Below are 27,952 nucleotides of genomic sequence, written 5' to 3' on the forward strand. Positions count from 1 at the left end.
TGGATTGTGTTTTCAAGTAAAATGAAATCCTTGACAACTTCAATCTTTTCTCCATTTATCATATTACTTATTGGTCCAGTTTCAAGGATTTTTGTCTTCTTTATGTTGAGAGGTAATCCATACTGAAGGCTGTAGTCTTTGATCTTCATCAGTAAGTGCTTCAAGTCCTCTTCACTTTCAGCAAGGAAGGTTGTGTCATCTGCATATTGCAGGTTGCTAATGAGTCTTCATCCAACCCTGATGCCATGTTCTTCTTCACATAGTCCAGCTTCTCAGACTATTTGCTCAGCATACAAACTGAATAAGTATAGTGAAAGGATACAACCCTGACACACACCTTTCCTACATTTCAACCAAATAGTATCCCCTTGTTCTGTTCAAACAACTGCCTCTTGACCTATGAACAGGTTCTTCATGAGCACGATTAAGTGTTCTGGAATTTTCATTCCTCGCAATGTTATCCATAATTTGTTATGACCCACACAGTCCAATGCCTTTGCATATTGCATGTTATTGGACTTTAACAGACTGTGAGATTCTATTTGCTAATGTTTTTATTTATGGATCTGTATTTATAAGTTAGAAGACTGTCTCTTCTTTTATTGGTATATCCTTTTCTGAGTTGCTGTTATAGTTTACAAAATTCTGTTTTAATTTTTCAATTTTGAGACTGAGTTTTTTTTTTTTCAAATTCAGAGAGACATAGAATACAATACAATAGTTAATGCATTATCTTCTAGCAATGTGAAAAGAGCAGCACTGTGATGTATTTACCTCAAATCTTTGTGTTTTACAAATAAACTTCACGGATACAGTCAACATTTCCATTTGTGCATTCCTTTCCTCCATCACCAGGTAAAATAAGTATAATCAGCTTTGTGTCTATTCTTCCAGCCTGTGTGTGTGGTTTAAAAATTTAAAATTTACATGAATGTACCTATTATTCTGTGCATTTTAAAACTAAATGTTATTAATAGTGTATGCCCCCAAACCCTTATTCTGTGTGTTTTAAAACTAAATGATATTAATAGTGTATGCATCATTTAGCAAATTTATTTTTCTTGACTCAACTTCAGGTTTAAAAGATCTATTCTTGTTAACACATACACTTCAGGTTCACTTATTTAAATGTTTTACAATACTCTATTGTATAACATAATCGAATTAATTTATTCATTCCCCTAATTATGGTAGTTTATTTTTCTTTCAGTTTACTTGCATGTTTAAATTCACGGTTTAGTGAAGATCCGTGTACACATTTTCTTGTGCACAAGCATGAGTTTCTTAGTATTGTCACTACTGACATGGGGGGCCTGACACCTCTTCTTTGTGGGGTTATCATGTATCTTAAGATGTTTCAAGCAACCCTGACAGCTCTACCCACTAGATGCCAGTATTCCCTCCTCCCCTGAGTTGTGACAATCAAAAATGTCTCCAGGCATTTGTCTAGTCAAAGGTCAAACTTGACCCCAGCTGAGGACGACTTCCCTAAGGCCTATACGATGACACGTTATACATATTTTCAGCTTCACAAAATATTGCCAAGTTGGTCTTCAGATTTGTTGCACAAATTTAAATGATCATCAGGACTGTGTGAGAGTGCCAATCTCCTCATGCAATTAGACTCTCATTATGATTGCAAATGTTCACGTTGTGAAAAGGCATCTATTTTTTCTTTTAATCTGCATTTCCTTGATTATTTGTGAGAATACAAATCTTTTCATAAATCTATTGGAACTCTGGGTTTTCTCTTCTATTTCTGCTGCCTTTTGAAAAAAGGAATGAATGCTTTCCTTAATTTTTTTTTTTTTTAATTATGGAATAGTTTATACAATTTTCTATTCTTTGAAGGTTTCAAAGAACAAGCTGAGAACATCCCCAGCTTGGTTCATGCGGGGGATTCCTACTCATCTAGCTGGCTTTTTTAGCTCTTTTATAGTCAAGTTTAGATTTGTACAGAGGATTCTAACTTACTTAAGCTCGCTAGGCATGTAGTTATATCATCTTTTTTCTTATTGCCAGTCATCAATATTTCATTTTCTAGTGACTTTGTAAGGAGTCCTGATGTGATACAGTGGTCAAGCGCTCAGTTGCTAACCAAAAGATCAGCAGTTAGAACTCACCAACCATTCCATGGGAGAAAGATGTAGCAGTCTGCTTTCCACAGCCTAGGAAATGCTATGGAACAGTTCTATTCTGCCCTATAGGGTCACTATGAGTCAGAATCAACTTCATGGCAACAGTTTTTTGTTTTTTTTTTTAAGTGACTTTTTGTTTATTTCCTTTTAACATCTGCGTTTCGTTTCTGGTTCTATTGCATTGTTGACAAAGCACGTGCCCTGTACAATTTCTGGATTCGGGAATTTACTAAACTTCACTCTATGCTCTAAGACATGATTAGTTTTTAACATAAATATATACCATGAGTGACAGAAATACAGATTGACATGAAAAGTACCAATTTTGGAATGAAGCTATCATTTCTTACCTGATACATCTTGGCCTGTTATTTCACTTTTAGGCAATTTAACTTCAAAAGCAAATGCAGCTTTAGGTCCATTTGCTTTCTGTTAATTTTTTTTTTTACAGTACTACTACGTGTGTAAGCAGCCCTGGTGGTGCAATGGTTAAGCACTCAGCTGCTAACCCAAAGGTCAGCAGTTTGAACCCACTAGCAGCTCCAAGGCAGAAAAGACCTGTAGTAAGCTCCCGTAGAGGTTAAATTAAAAAAAAAAACAAACAGTTGCCTTCGAGTTGGTTATGACTCATAGTGACCCTACAGGACAGAGTAGAACTGCTCCACAGAGTTTCCAAGGAGCACCTGATGGATTTCAACTGGTTAGCAGCAGTAGCACTTAACCACTACGCCACCAGGGTTTCCCCTATAAAGATTACAGCCTAGGAAACCCTATGAGGCAGTTCTACTTTGTCCTATAGGGTCTCTATAAGTTGGAACAGACTCGACAGCACACAGCAACAACAACTAAGACTTTTGTGGTACCTGACAAAAATTATAAACCCACACATCTGCCACACCAAAGGACTCCATTCTTCCTCTTTCAATTATTCACACGTACAGTTTTTTATAGGTACCATAAGCTATTCTTCCTTATATGTTAACATCCACTTCAACATGACTTATCCAAATGCCAGCATTCATATTTTCAGGTGAGTGCCAAATTGGTTTTTAGATAAACACATAAAAAAAAAATATAAGATATATTACTAACCATATTGTCTTAGTCATCTAGTGCTGCTTTAGCAGAAATACCACAAATGGATAGCTTTAATAAAGAGAAATTTATTTTCTCACAGTCTAATAGGCTACAAGTCCAAATTCAGGGTGTCAGCTCTCGGGGAATGCCTTCTCTGTCAGCGCTGGAGGAAGGTCTTTGTCATCAATCTTCCCCTGACCTAGGAGCTTCTCTGCACAGGAAGTCCGGGTCCAAAGGTCATGCTTTGCTCCCTGCACTGTCTTCTTGGTGGTATGAGGTCCCCAAATTCTGCTTGCTTCCCTTTGTAAGATAAAAGGTGGTGCAGGCCACACTCCAGAGAAACTCCCTTTACATTGGATCAGGGATGTGACCTTAGTAAGGGTGTTACATCCCACCCTAATCCTCTATCTCATAAAATTACAATCACAAAATGGAGGAAAATCACACAATACTGAGAACCATGGCCTAACCAAGTTGACACATATTTTGAGGGGACATAATTCAATCCATGACATATATTAATGCATTTACTAATATAATGTGTGACTTTCTGGGCGCTTGCCTAGGCCTTTCTGCCCTTCAATCCTCTGCGTCTTTTCTCATCTCCAGGCTGGTCCCATGCTCTCCTCATTTCTTTTCCTGAAAGCCTCAGGAACGCATCCTAGCTTCCTCTCTTCTTAAAAAGCTTCTCACATCATACCTCTGTCTTTGGTATTCCCCACATTTAGGACTGGGAATCAGAGGAGTCTCAAGAACCTCCCGCTTTCTGGCCCTTAAAGGCAAGCCCAGGTTTGCTTTGAGGTGAAGAAGCTCACTGAGCAGAGCTATTAGTAGGGCGGGGATAAGTGGCAGTGGGAATTTTTAAAACGACAGATTTGGGAAAATAGAAAGCTCAACAAATCTCACAGAGATTTTTCAGACAAAGCCCTTGAAGAGTTGATTCCTGGCTGCATTACTAAATATGCGTCTGAAGGAAGCAATATGGCGGCAAGAGCCGTGATGCATTGAGAACAAGTACACGGTTGGGATCTGATTGCTGTCTTGGCCGTTAGACTTTGGACAGTCCAGATCTTAGGGCTCTCTGCATTTTATCTCCTTATGAAGGGAATGGAAGAAAAAGGCCTGCCTTATGGGACTGTTGTGAGAATTCAGGTTAGTTGAAATTTCTATGAAGTACTTAATGCTTCCCTGCTACAGGCACCAGAGAAATGTTATGTCATCCTTTGGGTATGTTTTCACACCTAACAGTTTATTTTGCTGTGCCTGACTTTGCTTCATCTCATATTTATGAAATGTACAAAATCTTGTAAATATAAATATGCTCCAGGTCAGAAGGCCTTACTGGAGAACCAAGCCAACACACTTGGATTTTATCTAGACTTCACTGGGAACCCATGGAAGGACTACACCTGTGGAACGACAGCACCGGATTTATCCTTAGAAGGGTGTACTCATCAGACACATGAAAATCATGTGCCAAGTCCTAATACCCACATCACACCTGAGACCAATCATATTAGAATCTCTGGGGAGTGGCCAGCGAACCAACCAGATGCAGCTGAGTCAATTCTGACTCATGGGGGCCCCATATACGCAGAGTAGAACGTCGTCCCACAGGGTTTTCCCGGCTGTGACCCTTTGGATGCAGATCGCCAGGCCCTTCTTTCAAGATGCCTGTAGGTGGGTTCGAACCACCAATCTTTCAGTTAGTAGTCAATGGCTTAATCGTTAGCATCACCCAGAGTATCTCCTGGGATGTGTCAGATACTAATATATTTAAAACTCTCCAGGCACAGTTCAAAATCACTGCTTTAGAGAGATCACTCTCACTGCTTTGTGGAGAAAGACGAAAGGGAAAACAGATGCTAAATGCTGGAAAAGCAAATATAATTCATTTCTCCTATGGCCTCACTGGGAAAGTAATTGGTATTTAGATATGGCACACTCATTTTCTCCAAGTATCTTTTTTTTGTGTTATACCTTTGCTCGGGGACACCCTCCTCTTCCTTTATCTGGTGGACTCAAGTCTCTCGTTAGCTAAGGCATCATGTTGTCCAAGACATTTTTCCTGGGCGATGCGTGCAGGTGGACCACTACTGCTATATCACACACTATGGTATCTGTGCATTTTGGGGTCTTTCTTTTTCTCACTAGACCTCTGGAAATGCAGGCACAGGTTATTTTAAATCTCAGTATTCTCAGTGTCTCACCCAGTGCCTGAAACCTAAAAAAGACTCACAATCTTAAATAAATTATTTCTGTATTGTTATTTATTGTATACCAATTAGCAAGAGCAATTCAGAAGTAGTACTGGATATAAAAGGAGCCCTGGAGGTGCAATGGTTAAGCACTTGGCAGCTAACCAAAAGGTTGGCAGTTTGAACTCACCCAGCAGCTCTGTGGGAGAAACACCTGGCAATCCACTTCCACAAAGCTTACACCCCAGGAAACCCTATGGGGAAGATCTGCCCTGTCACATCAGGTCACTAGGAGTCAAATATGGTTCAACAGCACCTACTAGCAACAACAACACTGAATATAAGTTGGATGTAATTCGTCAGCATTTTTCATTGTTAAGGATTTAATCTTAGAGTAAGGACAGAGTATATTTGAATGAGCCCACCATTTATGAGCATTCATTTAAGGCATTGCTGTTGCTTATTCCTAGAAACTGACTTAGAAAACACCACTCGTGCTTTTCTGAGGCCATGTAAGGCCGTGGCTCACTAGATTGGTGTCCTCACGTGCCCTCCTGTCTCTATGGACCTTTGGACGTGGCCAGTATTCTTCCCTGCTCTATTTCCCCATGACTTTACTCTCTGTGGAGTCATGTCATGTTAGCCATGTTCACCCTCTGCTTGTCACTTGTCACACAACTAGGGGCACAATGCTTCCTCATGTTCCTGAAACTCTTTTTTTTGTACGGTTAGGATATTTTTTTCCATGGTGTATTAAATATACCATGGACTGCTAGGTGAATGAACAAATCTGTTTTGAAAGCTATACAGCCAGAGTGCTCCTTAGAAGCGAGGATGGCAAGACTTTGTCTCATGTACTTTGGACATGTTATCAGGAGGGAGTAGTCCCTAGAGAAGGACATCACGCTTGGTAAAGTAGAGGGTCAATGAAAAAGAGGAAGACGTTCAATGAGATGGATTGACACAGTGGCTGCAACAATGTGCTCAAACATACCAACGATTGTGAGGATGGGGCAGGGCCAGGCATTGTTTGGTTCTGTTGTACATGGGGTTGCTATGAGTCGAAACTAACTTGATGGCCCCTAACAACAGAACGTTTTTCACAGGACAATTTTGATATTTACAGGATAATTGTTTAGACTTTGAACTGTTTGACTTTGAACAACTTTTGAGCAGTGATCATCCCTTATTTTTGAATCCTCAGAAACTAGCCCTGTTCACGTAATAGAAAAGAATACACACACTTTTTGAATCCAGGAAAGAAAGGTGACTTGTTGGTACTTGTTAGCTCACTGACTATGGATGACTGGTCTTCTGTCTACTCAGTATGCCTGACTTGTAAGGTGTGTCAACTTATTTCATTTTGGAAAGGCTTCTTTGAATGTGAAGCACTTGAGCCAAGACCTGAACGATGAGACGGAGGTATCTAAACGAATGTCTGGGGGACCAGCAGACCAAGTGGATGGCTCTGGGTTGGGAAGGCCAGAAGAAAGCCACTGCATTGGGGCCAGGGAATGTGGCAGAGCGCAGAGAGACACGAGACAGGAAAGGGAAGCCTTGTGCGCTGAAGTTAAGAGTTTGAATCCTGTTCCTTTAGCCGAGGGAAAACACTAGAAGGTTCTAACGGGGGCAGAAGGGGAGCAGGGACAGGATCTGCCTTCTACTTTAGAAAGATTACCCTGACTGCTGAGTGGAGTATGGATTTTAATGAAGACCACTTGGTGTGTAGGAAGATCCGGTAAGAAGGCTTGAAGAATTTTACATATGGAATGATGGCAACAAAGACCAGGATTATAGCAGGAGAGATGGTGAGAGGTAGCCAGGTTTGTTAATTATTCAGGAAGCATAGCCAACATGACTTGGTGTAGGATTGGAGTGAGACAGAGAGAGAGGAGTTAAGAATAATATTTCAGATTTTGATGTGAGTGGCGATGACATTTACTGAGATAGGGAAAAGTTGGTGGGGGAACTGGATTTGTTGGGAGGGGATCAAAACCATTTCCCTAAAGCTATTAAAAACTCACAAGTAAAATTACACTACTGTGTTTACTACTCTAAGTTACATCACCCTGTATATATGTTATCATGAGTCCCATCAACAATGATTCAAGATCATCGGTATTAACTCTGTTTATAAGTGAATAAAAGGTGATACTCACATAAATTAAGTACGTTGCCCAGTATCGCATGGGTAGTGGATGGTGGAGCTAGAGTTTAACCTTAGGTTCATCTCTTCATTATATCTCCCCATTACCCTATTGCCACTCTTGAAAGCAAACAGCATAATAACATCATTGTTTCAAAAGATGAGCAAAACATCTTAAAAGACGGCAGCAGAAAAGCTGGTACTAGTGACAGCACTGTCATTTCAGGGTCAAGGGCCCCGAATGGGTCATTCTGTTAAACCTCCTTGAACTCTGCGATGCTTGTAGCTGGTGCTCAGGTAATTCCACAGAGGACACTGGTCACTTAATTATGAACAACATAGGGGAAGAAAAACGCACAAGTAAATGAACCTAAATCTTCTGTTTCCAGAAAAGACAGGCTGTGAGTGAGTTTTCTTTGGACACCAAGAAATAATCAAGAAAAGGGATGCCACATAATTCATATGTCATTCATTTGCTGATACCCATTAACATCAAAAGGCTAAGTTGAATCCCTCGGAGTGTGACAAACCGATTAAAATAGAGCTGAGGTCCTGCAAAAGCTGCAACGCCCCTCATGGATAGCAGAACACGTGAAACCAGGAGCGCCTTGCGCGAGCTATGCTGTGTCGCTGAAGAAACCAAACTGAAGTACACCCATGCGATCTCCACTACCCTTCTTACATGGAACAAGGAAAGCCATCAGTTCTACAATACAGTGAGCCACAACACTTACAACTCAAAAAGTGACGACGTTTTGCAAGTATTGCTCCACTAAATCTGAACTATAAGTGATTCAGACAGAATAAAACTGGCTTGAATAATAAGAATGCCCTACTGAAGTTCAAGGCATCACCAACCATTTAGACCACAATGAGGTGACGGGTGACTCTTTGAAGCACTTTATTAGTCATGATCACTCAGCAGCTTATTTTTGCAAAGAGGAGGATACTTTGTTGAACTGGGAGGTGGAAGTACAATTAACAATTTTTCCCATGACTCAGAAAAGCGTGGGCAAGGCCCTGCCGTGTTGGGAGGTCCATTTAGGTCTGTGTGACTAGAAAGTACCCGCAACAATGAAGGAGATACCATCCACAGACCACAGCCTCCCAGGCAAGGGAGTCGGATTTATGCCCCTATGATTTCTCTATGTGCTTCACACATCTTACGTGGGGTGTCCTGCTGGACAAATCAATGGGCCAAGCATCATATCCAACTGTATTTATATATATATATATATAAGCATAGAGATTATTTGGTATATTTTATGTATCTTTTGACTCTAAAAGGGCCCTAAACTCATGGTGGAAGACAGCAGGCACCTTTTGCTTCCTCCAAGATTCTGTGAGGGAGCTTTATGTAGCTGAAAGGGTTGAATAATAAGAGGGATGCCAGTGTCAGAACTGACAAAACTGACAAAATCTGAAAAAAAAACTAGCAGTCCCAGGTTATGGTAAATAATAGTTCAAATGAGGAGAGTCGTGAAATGTATTTAAAGACATTTTTATCTTAAGCACAAGTAATAATTTGGGAGATGAGAATAAGGTAGCCTCAGCAACTGTAGTTAAGTACTTTCGTACATAACCAAAGCCAGCTGTCATCAAGTCGATTCCAACTCATGGAGAACTCACGTGTGTCAGAACAGAACTGTGCTACGTAGGGTTTTCAATGGCTGATTTTTCAGAAGTAGACTGCCAAGCCTTTTTGCCGAGGTACCTCTGGGTGAACTCAAACATACAATCACTTAGCAGCCAAGCACTTACCCTTCTGCACCACACAGGGGCTCTTGTACATAACAGACAAAAAGTATTTACTCAGAACCTGTTATGGATTGAACTGTGTCTCCCCAAAATGTGTATCAACTTGGTTAGGCCATGATTCCCAGTACTATATGGTTGTCCACCATTTTGTGATCTAATTATCCTATGTGTTGTAAATCCTAACCTTTATGATGTTAATGGAGCCCTGGTGGTGCAGTGGTTAAGAGGTAAAGCTGCTAACCAAAATGTCAGTAGTTTAAATCTACCAGCTGCTCCTTGGAAACCCTATAGGGCAGCTCTACTCTGTCCTATAGGGTGGCTATGAGTCAGAATCAACTCAATGGCAAGGGGTTTGGTTTTTGGTATGATATTAATGAGACAGGATTACAGTAGTTATGTTAATGAGGCAGGACACAATCTACATGATTAGGTTGTATTTTGAGTCAATCTCTTTTGGGATGTAAAAGAGAGGCACGAGTAGAGAAGAGGGGAACCTCATACCACTAAGACAGAAGAGCTGGGAGTGCAGGGCGTCCTTTGGGCCTGGGTCCCTTAGTTGAGAAGCATCTAGACCGGGGAAGACTGATGGCCAGGACCTTGCCCTAGTGCCAACAGAGAGCGAAAGCCTGACACCCTGCATTTTGCCTTCTAGCCTCCTAGACTGTGAGACAATAAATTTCTCTTTGTTAAACCCATCCACTTGCATTGCTGTTACAGCAGCACTAGCTAAGATAGAACCTATTCTACGACACGAACTGTTTTAAGTTTTAGGCACTTGCAATTGATCAACGATCCAAACCAACACATATCCATAGCCTCATGGAGTTTAAATTTCCACAGAGGGAAACAGACAATGCACAATACACATAATGAACTAGTAAATTATACAACATGTTAAAGATGCTGAATGCTATAGAAAGAAGTAGAGGAGAAGAGGGCTTGAGAATGTGGGGTTAGGAATGGAGGCTGTAGTTTTTATTGGATACTCACTGAGAAGAGAAGATTTGAGCAAAGTCTGGAGGAGGTGAGGGAGTCAGTCAAGCTGGTATTTAGAGGAAAAGTATTCCAGGAAGAAGGGACAGCTAGAGTCAAGGTCTAGAGGAGGGATGAGCCTGGGATGTTCAGTGCAGCTGGGGTGGAGAGAGCCAGTGGGAGAAAAAGCAGTAAAGTCAGAGCAGTAATGAGGGACCAGATCACAGAAAGCTTTAGAGGCCTCTGGTTGCTTTTTATGCTAAGGGAAATAAGGAAAAACCACACGGCTGGGAGCAACAAAGTGTTTTCAAAGAGTCGCTCAGGCTGTTGTACCGAGAATAGATAACACAGGACAAGGCAGACCTGTGAGGAGACTTTTGCGGTGATCCTGGGCGGTCGTTGTGTAAAGAGGAAGGGGACAAACTCTATACCTATTTTGAAAATTAGCTTGATGAATTGATGGTGGGCTGTGAGGAAAAAGAAGTCAAGGATGACTCCAGTGATTTTTGGTTTTAGCAACTGGGAGGATGGAGTTGTTATCTCTTGAGATGGGTGGGTAAGGCTGAGGGTGGAGCAGGATTGGGCGGGATGAGATTAGTTCCTACTAATCCCCCTGAGGATCCCTGGTTGCACAGTGGGTAAGTGTTTGGCTGCTAACCAAAAGGTTGGCATTTGTAATCCACCAGCTGCTCCCTGGAAGCCCTATGGGGCAGCTCTACTCTGCCCTATAAGGTCGCTCTGAGTCGGAATTGACTTGACAGCAATGGGTTTGGTTTGTTCTTTGAATCCCCCTAGACCAGGGGGAGATTGATGACCAGGACCTTCCCCCAGAATCGAGAGGGAGAGAAAGCCTCCCCCATGAGATGGCGCCCTAAATTCTGACTTCTAGCCTGAATGGATTAGAGATATCTCTTAGATATGCCAAGTGCTTAAAAAACCCAACCAAACCCTGTGCCTTGGAGTCAATTCTGACTCACAGCGACCCCTGCATATCAGACTAAAACTGTCCTCCACAGGGATTTCAGTGGCTGTGAGCTTATGGAAGTAGATCCCCAGGGCTTTCTTCCATGGCAATGCTGGGTGGATTAGGACCATCAAGTTTTCTTTTAGCAGCCGAGTGCAAATGTTTGCACCTCCCAGGGACCTTAACCCAAAAAACCAAACACGTTGCCAGTGAGTTGATACTGACTCATAGCGACACACAGAGTAGAACTGCCTCATAGGGTTTCCAAGAGCAGCTGGTAGATTCGAACTGCTGACCTTCTGATTAGCAGAAATGCTTTGCTTCCTGCGTGATTCTGTAACTGAAAGAGTTCAATAACAAAAGAGACGCCGGCATTAAAACAGACAAAAGTGACAAAATGAAATTGAGCAGCTTAGCTTCATGTTATCGACTGAATTATGTCCTCCCCAAAGTATGTGCTGAAGTCCTTCCTGACCACTGTATTTGTAAACGTGACCCTGTTTGGAAACAGAGGTTTTCCTTTGATGTGTTAATGAGGTCACAGCTGAGTCAAACCTAATCATTTCTAAGTCACGTCTTAGACAAAGAGCAGACTAGGGGCAGAAACAGGCACACAGGGACAAGATAGGTACCAAGGAATGCCAATGAGCTCCCAGTGGGCTACTGACAAGGAAAAGACTCTTCCTTGGAGCTGATGCCCTGATTTCAGTCCTTGTCTCCAAAAAATGGGGCAATATATTCTTATTTTTTTAAAGAATATTTCTGTTATGGCTGCACTAGGTAACTAAGACACATACCAAAGTCCATACCCAGCTTCCCAAAAAATGTACGAAAATGCTGGTTGGGGAAGATCTAGCTTAAAAATAATTCATGCAAATTATAAAATCTACTTTTTTTTTAAATTGATTTTAAGGTTAATGAGAGTCCTGGCATGGCAGAATTCTACAAACAAGCACACACAAAAAAAAAATTACTTGGTTTGAGTTCTGAGAATTCTGCATTTCCAAAGAAATAGAGGATATAAGCAGCCAACGGTGAAGAAAAGAGGGCTTGTGACCAGCAGCAGGACAGGTCTGAGGGAGTGAACCAGGAACACGGAGCCCACCGGCCAGGGGCAGGTAGACAAGTGGCTGGTGGTGCGGATCAGACTACAAGCGGCCTAGGTTCAAGAGAAGTTCTCTTACCTCCTCCGTCCTCACTGTCTGTTATGTATCCCCCTAAAGTATATGTTGGAATTCCAACCCCTATACCTGGGGAAAGGAGCCCTGGTGGGGCAGTGGTTTTAAAGCCCTCGATTGCTAACCTAAAGTTCTGTCTGAACCCACCAGTCACTCCGCAGTGGAGAGATGTGGCAGTCTGCTTCTGTGAAGATCACAGCCTTGGAAACCGCATAGGCAGTTCTACTCTGTCCTATAGGGTCGCTAGGAGTGTGAATTGATTGAAAGGCAATGGGTTTGGTTTGGATAACTGTGGACGTCATTAATTCCATTTGGGCACAGGGTTTTCTTTGTTACATTAAATGAGGCCGTATCAGTGCAGGGTGTGTCTTAAACACAATCATTTTGGGATATAAAAAGAGAAGATCAGGCAGGGAGAAGGGAGCACAAATCGGGGAAAGACAGATGACATGTAGAGATGGCCAGGGAACCAAAGAATACCAGGCTAGGGAAGCTGAGACACGGATCCTCCCCGGAGCTGACAGAGAGAGCCTTCTCCTAAAGCCAGTGCCCTGAATTTGGACCTCTAGTCTCCTAACTGTGAGAAAATAAATTTCTGTTCTCTAAGGCCACCCATTTGAGGTACTTCTATTCCAGCAGCACTAAAACTTATCACGCCATATATGCATTTACACAGTGGCAGTGGGTTTTTTGTTTTTTGCTAAAGGGTTGTCCTGTGTTCTGTGAATCCCATCCTGTGCCATAGCCACTGCATTTGTTCTACCAGCTGTCTGTCCCCAAATAATTCTCCTAGAGTCAGTGATTCTTAGCAGTGCTAATTACTTAGCAATTTAGCATATAATATAACTTAATTAGCAAAATTTAAGAAAAGTTATTTTATGACCAGGTCATGTAACTATTCTCTTTTCTCTGTCTAGCAATTTCCTATTCATGACTATAGTCACCACCACCCGCCTGTCCGTTTGTTGTCTCTGGTGGCTTGCGTGTCACTATAATGGTAGAAATTATGCCACTGGTATTTCAAATACCAGCAGGGTCACCCATGGTGGACAGGTTTCAATGAAGCTTTCAGACCAAGACAGACTATGGAGAAAGGCCTGGAGATCTACTTCTAAAAATTAGCCATTGAAAACCCTGTGGATCACAGAATATCATCCAAGGCTTCCACTCACTTACTTTGAACGCATCATCCAGGCGGGTCTGAATGTTGGGGAAGGACATCATGTACGGTAAAGCGGAAGGCCAGGCAAGGCAAGGGAAACCCTCAATGAAATTAATGGATGCCATGGCCGCAGTAATGGACTCAAACATAACAACGGTCATGAAGATGATGCGGGACTGGCAATGTTCCGTTTTGTTATATATAAGGTCTCCCTGAATCAGAGCAGACTTGATTAAAAAAAAAAAAAAATTTTTTTTTTCGATGGCACCCAACAATAACAACAGCATTCAACTATATTCTATGGTCGTCTAACGCCTTCCAGGCATAGACACAGAGACAAATAAAATGCAATCTGTGCTTCTGGGGCTCAGAGCCCTGGTAGTGCAGTGGTTAAGAGCTCCGGCAGTTCAAATCCACCAGCCGCTCCTTGGAAACCCTACGGGGCAGTTGTACTCTATCCTATATGGTCGCTATGAGTCAGGATCGACTCCGTGGGAAGGGGTAGGGGGCTCAAACTTCTCCTTGTGCCTGAAATGTCCTTTCTCTAGGTGCCAACATTTCCATTTTGCTCCTTTTCAAATATGTCCACAAAACCTTTCCCATGTTATTCAGAAATCAGGGTTTGGAGGGCAGAAAAGTGAGGCATGTAAAGGAAGCCTTAGCCAAATCATGGCCATAGCGTCGTGGCCTGTGACTTCAGATAATCCATTTAACCTTTCCATATTTCATCTTTTTTTGATCTACGGCATGGGGCGGAATCTGTTTCTAAGATCCTGGTATGGATAAAAGGAGGTGGCATATGTCAAACACGAACACAACTCCTTTCAAAAACTAAGTGTGGAGGAAACGTTGGTTATTATGAGTTTAATTATACTTCCCTTATTTTCAGCTGTAGAATTACAAGTACAAATAGCATTAGCTTCAAAGTGCTGATTCTTACCATAGTGTAGATGTAACTTTAGATCTGTGTACACACACACACACAAACACATCTATTTTATCATGTAATTCTATATAAATATCCACATCACAGAACTGATTTCAAAACATACCCTCTTTCACTTTTACAATGTCTTGTCTGAACCTAAAGGAGTCCACTTTAAGACTCGGATCAGTAGCAAATCATGCGTTCCAAAATCGTTTTTGATACCATCATCTTTTGCGACGAAATGAGTGTACATTTGTAGACTTAAAGAAAATCTTTATTTTTTCCTACTCTAGTTCTTACAGAAAGAGGAAGCATTTTAAGCTGCAACAGTTGATTTTTTGCCCCAAGGAAGATGTGAAACAAGAAGCTTTCTAGAAGGGTCCAAGTTTGGCCTTACGTTGTACTTTTCTTTTTTATCTTTCAGTAACACGATGCTATCTATTCCCATTCTACAAAGGATATGCCGGGAAGCTAAGCAGTGGGGCCGGATGAGAAAATGGGCTGTGATTTCTCAATACATCAGCCCCTGCTGCCATCTCTGGTCCCATTCGCTTTCCTTTTCACATCTATTCTCAGTTACCTACTTCTTCACAGGACTGCATCGCTTTTCATCAAAGACACAAATAAACTTAAACAATTTAATTTAAATAATGTAAGTTTAATTAATTCATTACGGTTATGCCATGGATCAAAGTCCAGAGGCAACTTTATGCAAAACAGCAGAGGCTGGGGAGATTCCTTGGCAGAGCTGAGCTGAGGTGGAGACATTAAGAAACCAGGAGAAAGATTGCATTCGCTTCCAATTTTTCTGTGTATTTTAATACTCTTAACTCTTATTCTTTTGCATTTAAAAAAAAAAAACCAAAACACTGCTATAGGGTCAATTCAAGTCATACCGACCCTAGAGGATGGACTAGAACTGCTCCAAGGAGCATCTGGTGGGTTCAAACTGCCGATCTTTTGGTTAGCAGCTGAGTTCTTAACCACTGTGCCACCATTAGAACTATTATTTTGGTTCTTCTCAGGTGACTTCAATGGGAACGTCTTCTAGGATATTAGTAATAATACGAGGTCATACGTCCATAGTGCTTACTATGGGCCAGGCACTTTTCTCAGGGCCCACGTGGTAACCCATACCATCCTCTAACAGCCCAGTGAAGCTGGCCCTGCTTCACGGATGATGAAAGTGAAGCACAGAGAGGTTCTATGACCTGCAAAAATCACACAGCCAGAAAGAAACGGAGCCTGGTTTAAAATGTGTGCTTTTGGTTAATGAGCTGTGCTGCGTCTAGCGGTGAGCACGTATTCCACATTGAATATTCATGAAATGTAAGAAACAGCCAAGTTATGCAGACATAAAACCAAACCTGTTGCCATCGAGTCGATTCCGACTCATAGAGCCCTTATAGGATAGAGTAGAACACTGCCCCATAGAGTTTCCAAGGAGCAGCTGGCGGATTTGAACTGCCGACCTTTTGGTTAGCAGTCATATCACTTAACCACTGTACTAGCAAGGCATAATCCCTCTAAATGCCAGCAGTAGCAGAGGCTTTTTGATCTTACAGGCCTGCATATGTGTGATTTTGTTAACGACGGCTCACATATCTTGATTTTTTCACAATGTGGTTACATTGATTTTACAAAGAAAAGCATCTAACACTCAACTGTGTCATAAACCAAACCAAACCTGTTGCCTTTGAGTCAATTCAGACTCATAGGGACCCTGTAGGACAGAGTAAAACTGCCCCATAGGGTCTCCAAGACAGTAAATCTTTATGGAAGCAGACTGCCACATCCTTCTCCCATGGAGCAGCTTTTGGGTTTGAACCATCAGCCTTTTGGTCAGCAGCTGAGCATTTTAACCATTATGGCTCCAGGGCTCCTAAATATTTTTCTTGAAATAGTTCCGGCATACTGCAAAGGAAACTTGGGAGAACGTTGGGGAAAGTCCATATGGAAAGCACTGATAGGAGATATTTTTGTGTCCATATGGAAAGCACTGATAGGAGATATTTTTGTGTCAAGTCCAGGTAAAATGATGCATGGCCACTGGAACCAGTAAAGGGACGAGGCCAGGCTGGAAGAGACCAGAGCTGGGACGGTGGGCGACTGTTAATCCTCCTCTAAGGAGCTCAGGCAGACACAGATGGCAGGGCTCCAAGAGACGGCATGTGTCAGAGGGAGATAGGAATTCACTCCCGGCCCAGAAGAAGACCCAGCAGACACAGGGGCATGGTGCTACTGAGGGCAAGGGACAGGGTGTCCCAGTGGGACAGGAAGAAACTGGTAAGTAGGGCTAGGAGAGAAAAGAACCCCAACTAAATCAGCTTAAAATCAATGGGTAGAAGGGACCTGTAGAAGTTTGTACCACAAATAACACGATGTTATTTGTTGCAACCACAAAGGCAGGTTTTGGAGAGAAGAAGACACATACACACATACGCACACATGGAATTGTAAACATGTCCCTTTGAAATGACAATAGAGTTATCAAGCAAATATTTGAGCTGTGGTCTGCCACCCTCTTCAACAACCTTCATTAATTTCTGAGAGTCAGGATTCCATTTACAAATTATATCAAAAACACTGGCAGAGTTAACTAATTGCACTCTGAATCTACTCCTGTTTAGCATCTTGTAACAGTTCTTCATCAATTAGGATAAAATAAAACAATCCTTCTTTATAAAGGAAAGAGCCCGGGTGGAGTAACAGTTAAGCACTCCGCTGCTAACCGAAAAGCGGGCAGTTTGAACCCACCCAGCATCTCCGCAGGACAGAGACCTGGCAATCTGCTCCTATAAAGACTACAAGCTTGAACACCCTAGGGGGCAGTTTTACTGGGACGGAAGCCTGCAGAAGTCTCTCTGGTTTGCTGCCTGACCCACAGATTTGGGACTTGCCAGCCCCCACGATCCCGTGAGCCAGCAGGAGTCTCCAGCCTGTCCCCCGACCCACAGATTTGGGACTCGCCAGCCCCTACAATTTTGTGAACCATTTCCTTGAAGAAAATTTGTAAATCTCTGTGTATTCATGTATTCATACACACACACACGGAAACCCTGGTGGCACAGTGGTTAAGAGCTACAGCTGCTAACCAAAAGGCTGGCAGTTCGAATCCTCCAGGCACTCTTTAGAAACTCTATGGGGCAGTTCTACTCTGTCTTATAGGGTCGCTATAATTTGAAATTGACTCGACGGCAATGGGTTTTTACACACACACACGCACACACATATATATGTATAAACACGCACATATACATCACTGGTTTTGCTCCTCTAGATAACCCAGATTAAGACAATATCTAATTCTACTGACTAGGCAATTGAAGCTCAAAGAGTTTAAGTAACTTGCTGAAGGTTACACAGAAAATAAGTGATGGGGGATTCAAATGCAGGTCTATGTCAGCCCCAAACCCACAGTCTTACCACTTCACCAAGCTCTCTTGTGATAGTAAAATGATGTTCTCTGTTCATAACTGAATGCCAAACGTGCTGCTTGATCATCTAGTGTCAAATGAATTATCTTCCTCATTGACCCACACTGAAAATCAGCATTTAATGAAGAAACTTACTTCTCCCATGACTGATCTCCAACTCCAACTAAAGGCACTGTTGAGATAACTGATGACGATGAAGTCAGAGCATGTCAACAGATCACTCCCCGAAACTCTTTAAGGTCTAGCCATCTCTCTTGTACCACCAAGGAGATTTTATTTGATGTGACAGAAAACTAGGACACATTGAAGGTTTCTAAGCTGGGAGGCTTCGTAGTTACACTGGAATTCATCACACGCTTATCTGATGTGAGCTGAAGAGTGAGACTGAAGAGTCGAACAGCTAAGATGTTACAGTAATAAAGAACTGAAGTAGGAAGAGTCGAGCCTGGGAAGAGTGAAGTGAAGGGAGATTTGACATCCAAAGGGTCAGCACTTGGTACATAACTGCATTGAAAGGACAAATATGTGAGAAAGGTTGAAGATTGTGATATCTCTTTTTTTACATGGGTGATGGGGAAAATGAACAAAATCAAATTAGAATATCAAGGATTAGAAACAAAACTCTGAAAATAATGTAATAGTCTGGATATATTGAGAAAAGGTATATTTTAATCTGTTTTTCCCAAATGATGACTGTCCTTACCTATGTTGGTCCTGAAGTTTAGATGTCTGAACAGAGATAGTTTCCATACTACGGGGCTGTTTGTTATTCTTTGCGAATGGACAAATTTAGCATTCAGTATTAGGGAGACTAAGCACTTGGGATCTGCAGACAGACCACCTGGGCTTGGAATCATTTCATCCTCACTTGCTTCCTGTGTGACCTTGAGCAAATTATTTAACCTCTGGATCCCAGATTCCTTGTCCATAAAGTATATAATATTAGTATTTATCTCATAAAAAAAAAAGGCTATCAAAATAATTACTGTACTTAGTGTAGTGCTAATAGTGCTAAAAAAAAAAATAGCACTCAGTAAATATTAGTGAACATTTAACAAAGTCCTGAAAATAGTCTCTTGCTAATTGGTATGTGTTTGTGCATATGTGTGTATGTTCGTGTGTGTAAATGTTGTTGTTAGGCGCCATCAAGCCGGTTCCTACTCCTGGCGACCCCGTGCACAACAGAACAAAACACTGCCCAGTCCTGCACCATCCTCACAATCATTGCTATGCTTGAGCCCACTGTTACAGCCACTGTGTCAATCCATCTGGTTGAGGGTCGTCCTTTTTTTCGCTGACCCTCTACTTTACCAAGCATGATGTCCTTCTTCAGGGACTGATCCCTCTTGATAACAGGGCCAAAGTGCGTGACACGTAGTCTCGCCATCCTTGCTTCTAAAGACCATTCTGGTTTTACTTCTTCCAAGACAGATTTATTCGTTCTTTTGGCATTTCACGGTATATTCAATATTCTTCGCCAAAACCACCATTCAAAGGCACCAATTCTTTTCTATCTTCCTTATCCATTGTCAGCTTCTGCATGAATATGAGGCGACTGAAAACACCATGGCCTGGGTCAGGTGCACCCTAGTCCTCAAAGTGAAATCTTTGCTTTTCAACATTTTAAAAAGGTCCTTTGCAGCAGATTTGCCCAATGCAATGTCTTTTGATTTCTCGACTGCTGCTTCCATAAGTGTTGACTGTGGATCCACGTAAAACGAAATCCTTGACAACCTCAATCTTTTCGGCATTTATCATGATGTTGCTTATTGGTCCAGTTGTGAGGATTTTTGTTTTCTTTATGTTGAGGTGTAATCTATACTGAAGGCTGTGGTCTTTGATCGTCATCAGTAAGTACTTCAAGTCCTCTTCCCTTTCAGCAAGCAAGGCTGTGTTATCTGCATATCGCTGGTTATTAATAAGTCTCCTTCCAATCCTGATGCCCCATTCTTCTTCATATAGTCCAACTTCTCAAATACAAATTGGCAAGAAACTATCTTTAGCACTTTATTAAATGTTTCACTAATATTTATTGAGTGCTAGCACTACACTAAGTACAGTAATTATTTTGATAGCCCTATGAGATAGATACTAAAATTATATGTTTTACAGATGAGGAAACTGGGATCTAGAGGTTAAATAATTTGCTCAAGGTCACACAGGAAGCAAGTGTGTGTGTGAATGCACCCTCAAAATTTAAATGATGCTACTAGTATCACGAATTTAAAGAAAGGAGAAGAGATAGGAAGTGTATTTTAGCAAACAAACTCCCTTATGTAGTAGAGGCTATAAAATTTACCTATGGTGTAATTCATTTACTATATGGAACAAAGTACTAAATATTCACACAAATAATTGAGAATTGAACAGACTGGAGTTCAAATCTCACCCCTGCCAGATGCTGGATAGTTAATGAAGTGACCAAAGGTCTCAGTTACCTCATATCCAACATGGGGAGAACAATTAGAATTTTCCACAAATATCATGAATTAACAAAGAGAAAATCTGTGGAAAATGCTCAATAAATGATAAAACCAAAAACCTGTTGTCATGGAGTCAATTCTGATTCATAGATAGTGACCCTATAGGACAGAGTAGAACTGCCCCATAGGGTTTCCAAGGAGTGGCTGGTGGATTTGAACTGCCGACCTTTTGGTTAGCAGTCGTAGCTCTTAACCTCTGCACCACCAGGACCCCCCAATAAATGACAGTGATCGTTATATTCAAAAGTCTCATGGTAGTAACAACGAAAACAACTATAAGACAATACATGTTGCCACGTAATAAATGCCCACCATTTTAAGATAGTATAGAAATCTGAATTTTTGAGGTGCATTCAGATAACAAATACAGGGTCTCTGGTCGAAATTCTCCCACACTAGGTATTGAATGACATTGTGGGTTGTGTTCATCATAGTGTTGTTTTAGCCCCACAAAATATTTTTTTGGAAATGCAGACATTTCTATGAAAACATATTACAGTTTTCATTTACAGGCCTCACAAAATACTTTTACACTATTCATGGAACTGTATATGGACAGCTCTTGACCCAGGAAGTTAGAAAATCAAGGTTGGAAGCTTGGCGAAAATCACTTACTAGAAGGTGGCAGAACTGTGTCTAGTAATACCTGGGGTTTTCTGACCTCCGTTTTTATGGGCATACTGACAGGAGTTAACACGCCCTCAGGGCAGCTAGGAATTAGATCGGCCTTTGAAGCATAAGCTTGTGAAAAGAGCTGGACTACTAACCAAAGGACTGGTAGCTTGAACCCACACAGAGATGCCTCAGAAGAGAGGCCTGGTGATCTGCCTTCAGAAAGCAGTTCTGCTCTGCACATATGGGGTCACCATGAGTTGGAATTGACTTGATGACAACTAATAATAGGAAAAAACACAGCTTTATATGGCTACCTGTCTGTGTGTGCCTGGCTCCCCTTTCCTTCCTCCTATTAAGTAGCTCCCATTCCTCACTAAAGCGCTGCTTGACACAGACACCAGGATGGGCCTCCACCACAAATGACCTTCTTGGGAGAGAAAGGCTTTGCTTTCTCTCTAAAACTCCTAAACTGTGGAAGCCTATTGCTATTTGTGGTCAAGTTGTTCTTCAGGTTAAAAAAAACACGCAAAGTAAAACAGGGTGCGTGTGTGTGTGCGTGTGTGTGTGTGTGTGTGTGGCAGAGAGAAAGGCAGACAGAATGGTGGCATTTGGGTTACCGTGCCTCGCCAACTTATGTGATCCATTCAGTATGTCCTCTTCCTTCCTTCTTGCCCCGTGGGCTTTATCTTAAGCTTATCAGAGTTCAGTCTCTGACACCAGAACCAATGGACAGAAAATTTGAAGCCAAACATGGGTTTGGAATCTGCCTCTTTCATTTACTAAATTTACTATCTAAATACCTTGAGTGAGTTACCTACCTGTATTTCAGGTTTATTATAAATGTAACTTAGAATACTGATAACTCTTCTGCAGGCTATTTTAAAATTGTGGTACAAATATACATAGGAACCTTCTTGACGATTCAAATTTTTTTATACGCACAGTGCTCGCTTCGGCAGCACACATACCAAAATTGGAACGATACAGAGAAAATTAGCATGGCCCCTAAGCAAGGATGACAGGCAAATTCGTGAAGCGTTACATATTTTTGTGTGGTCACATTATAGGGATAGCGGTTGGGTCAGATAACAACATGTGTATAAGTTTTTCTATGAGAAACTACCTTGAGCTGTAAACTTTCACTTAAGGCACAATAAAAAAAAATTATATGTATAATTCAGTGAAAAAGAGGAAGACCCTCAAGGAGATGGATTGATACAGTGGCTGCAACAATGGGCTGAAATACAGCAATGACTGTGAGAATGGTACAGGACCAGGCAGTGTTTGGTTCTGCTGTATGTAGGGTCACTATGAGTCAGAACTGACTCAACAGCACCTAACAACAACAACAACAACATAATTCAGGGCCACTGATGACATTCTTCGTGTTGCGCAACCATTGTCATGACCTTTTCCGGAATTACTCTACCATCATTGAACATAAAATCTGTGTCCCCTAAACGGTGATTCCTCTTTCCCCCTCTCCTCCTTCCCATCCCTGGGAACCACCGATAAGCTTTAGTTTCCATATAGTTGCCGATTTTATACCAGTGAGATCATACAGTATTTAGTTTTTTGTGATTGACTTATTTCACTCAGCATAATGCCTTCCAGGCTCACCTATGCTGTGGTATGCATCAGGATTTCATTTCTCCTTACAGTTGGGTAATATCACCTTGTATGTTTCAGTGGGGCTTTGAAAATTAACTAAAATGACATTTAAAGAAGCAGAGGACAGTGTCTGATACGCATGTCTTTTTTTCTCTTTCTCTTCTTTTGGGAGCACAAGTTCAAGAATGTAAAACCCATTGCTGTTGTGTCGATTCTGACTCCTAGTGACACTATGGGACAGGGTTAGACTGGTGGTTCAAGGATGTGGGGGGAAAAAAAACCTTCCCCATAGGGTTTCCAAGGCACACCTGGTAGATTCGAACTGCTGACCTTTTGGTTAGCAACCATAGCTCTTAACCACTGCACCACCAGGGTTTCCTCAAGGATATAAGGAAGAAAAAAACCCAGACACTCTGACCACTTCCCATAAATGAAATTTACCTGGCTCCTTTTATAGTGGTAATTCATCAACATTTCCATAATTTCAACATTATAACCTTCAGCTGAAGTAGTAAAAGTCTTTTTTTAGTTTCCTTTTTTTTTTTTTTTTTATTATCCTACCAGATAAGGAAATGACCCAGAATTGCTTTTTATGGGAGTTAGAGGTGACAAACTCCAGAGTGTGGTATTAGTTTTTGCTTAATTACATTTTAAATACACACATGCACACTTTGACCTTGTACTTTTCCTTTCATTTCTTTTAAAGTCTCATCGGCCCAATGACAGAAAGACAGCAATTGCCATTTTATGGACAGCATTGTTGTGGAGACAATGTAGGGTCAAGGTTAAGAGGCTGCAGAACCTGGATTCAAACCTTTGGATTCAAACCTTGGCTCCAGCTTGACCCCCTCGCGGTCTGGCTTCCCTTGGAGCACACTGCAGAGAACACCACATGCCCTCTGCTTAGGGCTGGGTGACGATTAACGGGATGAAAGACCTGAGCACAAAGACAGGGCTTGCCATCTGATAGATGCTCCACAGACTGTACTTATCACGACTGTCATTGTATTTACATGATCAACAAGAGTTGGTTGGAAACTGAATAAAGCAACTCCTGTCTTCAATCTCGAGTTTGGCTTCAGGCTTTGCTCGCCTAAAAGGCGTGGCCAAGTAAACATTTTATAATATCACAACATTAGGGAGACTAAGCCTCAGCTTCATATTTACATTTATCCTTAAATACCGTCTTTTTATGGTGTGAAGTTTTCTCAGAGGAAGTTCGGTGTTCCTAATAAGCCCTGAGCAGGAGGTGAAGGAGAGCTGGGTTAGTGGCCGCAGGCTTCCACTGTGACAGGTGTATTCAGGCAGAGAGCACAAGTTCAAAGGCCCGGTGAGTCACGGTTTCCTTTCACTAACGTGCAAGGGTAGGTGCAGGGCGTGCACTCTGAGTCAAAGCATGGCTTGCTTTCAGTTTGTAATTCAAAATCTGACCTTTACTGAAACATGTTATTACGCTGCACCACAATTATTTCCATCACTGATCAATAAGGAGGGAGATCAGGAATCATTTCTTTGGATTTAAGAGCCTGCCCGTTCTGGGCCTGAACCCACAAAAGCTGTTTAAAGAGGAGGAAGATAAGCAAATGACAACAATGTCTTTTCATTAAATCTTGAGTCCCACAAACATAAGCTCTGTTTACTTCCTAGACGTAAGGCTAATATTACACACAAAAAGAAAAAAAAATTAGACTAGCGCTTCAGAAATAAACTGCCAGAAAAAATATATACCTAAATCACAGGGAGAACCCTAAGTAAAAAGGAAACCTTCATGGTAGCTTGTTGTTTCCCACCCCCCGCAAGTCTGATGTTGTGGAGAGGGTGCCATCTTGTGGCAATCCTAGATAAGTGCAGCCCTATTGCTGCAGCTCCACAAGACGAAGAGACTTTTTCTTCTTGTTGTTTTAAGAAGTTTTTCAGGAAGCTGCCTGTGAAGATGTTGTCAATATTGTCTTCATGTACTTACGTTACAGGGGGTGATGCCTGTATCTATACGACGTGCCTTTTATAGTTACAAGAGTTGTGCAAGAGTGCTACCTGCTCTTGGCAGAAAAGTCTAGGAATGTATGTTAGAATTGCCGGTGCATTTTAATGCTGAAATACCAAAAAAAAAAAAAAAAAACCCAAATCCGTTGCCATTGAGTTGATTAGGACTCATAATGACCCTATAGGACAGAGTAGAACCGCCCCGTAGGGTTTCCAAGGAGTGACTGGTGGATTCGAACAGCGGCCTTTCGGCTAGCAGCTGAACTCTTAACCGCTACGCCTCCAGGATTTAATGCTGAAATAAGTCTCTTTAAATTTTCATGTGATGCTTTGAAAATTTTACTTCCAAACACAGAGTCAAAGTTAAAAACCACTTTTTAAGCCTTAATTATAAAAGCACAGTTAGAGCAATTTGTTCTTTTCTTTGGAGTTTTAAGCACAGGAGAACACGTGATCAACACTGATGAAGCCCTGGGCTCACAGTTCTTACACGTGTATTTTATTTTGTTTCAAGTAGGTAGTGAATTTGTTGTAAACAAAGAAGAGAGGGATGCATTTAAAGGAAGCAGGCTTGCAATTTTTTGGAGGCTTTGCTTTAAGTCAACATACTTCAAAATTTCACCACAAACTGCTCTGTGGGCTGAGCCAATAAAGAAAGGCATCTTCACATGGTATGGTATAGGGCTGTTTGTTCTACTTAGTAGGTATGTAGTTAAACATCTTTTTAAAGAAAATCAAATAAGTAGATATAATGATAATAATAATAGCTAACTCTTATTGGAATATCTATGCTAGGTGTGCTGTCATGGATTGAATTGTGTCCCCCCCAAATATGGGCAACTTGGCTGGGTCATGATTGATTTCCAGTATTGTGTACATGTCTGCCATTTTGTGTTCTGACATAATTATCCTCCACTTTGTGATGTGTTGTAAATCCTAGCCTTGATGCCTGTGGTTACAGTCCCATTTGGGAGTGAGCTGTCCATTATGTTAATGAGATGGGATTAAGTCATGTTAATGGGGATTACAGTGGAATGCAATACCCTTACTCAGGTCACAGCCCTTATCCAATGTAAGGGGGGTTTCCCTGGGGCGTGGCCTGTATCAGCTTTTGTCTTATAAGAGATAAAAGGAGACAGAAGCAAGCAGAGAAGAGAGGGACCTCAGTACCATCAAGAAAGAAGAGCCAGGAGTGGGGCATGTCCTTTGGACCCAGGGTCCCTGTGCTGAGAACCTCCTAGACCTTGGGAAATATTGATACCAAGACACATGGATATCTCCAAGGGACACCTGGCCCACAGATGTTGAAAGGAGACAAGGACCTTCCCCAGGGCTGAAAAGAGAGAAAGCCTGGAGCTGGCATTCTGGATTTGGACTTCCAGCCTCCTAAACTGTGAAAGAATAAATTTCTTTGTTAAAGCCATCCACTTGTGGTATTTCTGTTGTAGTAGCACCAGGTAACTAAGACACATGGTATTAAGCATTTTACAAACAGCAATCCTTTACCTTTGAGTACTGATTTTAAGAAGGAGTCTTAGAGAAATCATTCCTTTGTGAAAGATTAGAAAGCTAGCAAGTTCAGGACAGAGATAATGTAGGACAATACTTCTGACAGCTAAGAAGCCAAACAATCTCCAAAATTATGGTACTTAATACATGCGGGGACGAACAAAGACTAGACACCAGCCCAAAATCAACTATCATGGTAACATGAGCTCCTCAACGCTCACCAACATTTTAAAAGTCAGGACACCCATCAATACTATGAATGTGAGAAGACCCACAGAACACAAATCACAATAGGGTGGCACAACAGTTGAGCACTCGGCTGGTAACTGACATGCTGACGTTTCAAATCTACCCAGTGGCTCCAGGAGATGACAGAGCAATCTGCTCCCATGAAGATTACAGCCTAGAAAACCCTGTGGGCAGTTCTACCCTGTCACATGGGGTCATTCTGAGTTGGAACCTAACAACAACAACAATATAACAAACAAAACAGCTTGTTTTTATTATTAAAGACAAATTTGCCAGCGGAATGGCCATTGTACAAGTGTTCTGGCTGATATTTTTATGAATCTGGAGTGGCAGTGTATCTTTTTGTTGGAAAAGATTGTTTTTCACTCATTAGATATTTATAATACTTTTTTAATAAAATAACTGCTTTGTTCAAGGGATTTGAATTATTCATGATTTTGCTGAATTGTTTCCCGCTGGAGCTTCTGACAAAGCAAGCTCTTACTGGTTGACTTTCTAAATTTCCTAAGTTATTCCAAACTCTCTTTTGTAAGAAGCAAAATCAATGCTAGAACCGGAGCACAATAAAGAAATCCTTGTTTTCTCCCACAGACTTCAAAAGACTTGTCCAAACCAAGGACCAAGATGATGAATTGTTTCTTTGAATGGTAGACTAGAATATTGACATTTATTCTTCAGTGACTCTATGTCAGCCATGCTAAGCACATACACACACACTCCCTCTAAACCAATTATCTGTTAAAAGCTCTGGACTTTCCTTTGTAAGGAAGAAGGCTGGGAACGTAGAAATACCAATCGACTTCTCTTCCCTACTGGTTGCCCCTCAACACCCAGCCTGTTGTATTCAGTCTGATTGTTTTTCTCCTAAGAATGGCATGTTACTATGCAATTAGAGATGCTCTATGTAGGAAAAGAAAAATTTAAGTTTCTTGTGATGGCTTTTATCAATCCTGTTGCTATGTAATATATGCCCTTCAAAACAAGCTTCTTTATGGCTCTGCTTTTGATTCCCTCCTTTATTAGTTGAGGGGATTTGATTTAAAAAAAAAAAAATTCTAATTTCCTGGTAAATTTGCATTTTTTCCCATTTTTCTATTGCCTTTCCTTGGGTTACCTGGTGGTGCAGTGGTTAAAGCGCTTGGCTGCTAACTGAAAGGTCAGCGGTTGGGACCCACCGGCTGCTCTGAGGGAGAAAGACGTGGCAGCCTGCTTCTGTAAAGATTACAGCCTTGGAAACCCTACGGGGCAGTTCTACTCTGTCCCACAGGGTCGCTATGAATTGGAATTGATTAGATGGCAGTGGGTTTGGTTTTGGTTTGGGGCTACCATACTTTGATATTAGGGTGCTTTTTTTCTTATGAATGTATGATGTATTTGGGGGAGAGTAAACTCCAAAATAGTTTTTAACTTTAAATAGAAGACAATTTTGATATCTTTTCAGACTTCTTTTCTCCTCAATGTGACAAACTATCTCTACCCCTGAATGTAATATTTTCACTGAAATTTGGTAATAGTGATTACTAGTGTAATGATGGAGCCCTGGC

At 41.4% G+C, this 27,952-nt stretch overlaps 1 protein-coding gene and 1 non-coding gene across 2 annotated transcripts in view; one reads left to right on the forward strand and one right to left on the reverse strand.

The window, feature by feature from the left end:
- The window catches only part of MYO16 (myosin XVI), a 561,325-nt gene that overhangs the window by 314,934 nt on the left and 218,439 nt on the right, over positions 1 to 27,952 (reverse strand). The gene's annotated exons all lie outside the window — the stretch shown is intronic.
- On the forward strand, positions 22,000 to 22,106 carry LOC111751701 (U6 spliceosomal RNA). Its single transcript, XR_002786799.2, has one exon. It is a non-coding gene; the product is annotated as a U6 spliceosomal RNA (small nuclear RNA).

The sequence above is a fragment of the Loxodonta africana genome, chromosome 23 (assembly GCF_030014295.1).
Source record: "Loxodonta africana isolate mLoxAfr1 chromosome 23, mLoxAfr1.hap2, whole genome shotgun sequence".
NCBI lineage: Eukaryota > Metazoa > Chordata > Mammalia > Proboscidea > Elephantidae > Loxodonta > Loxodonta africana.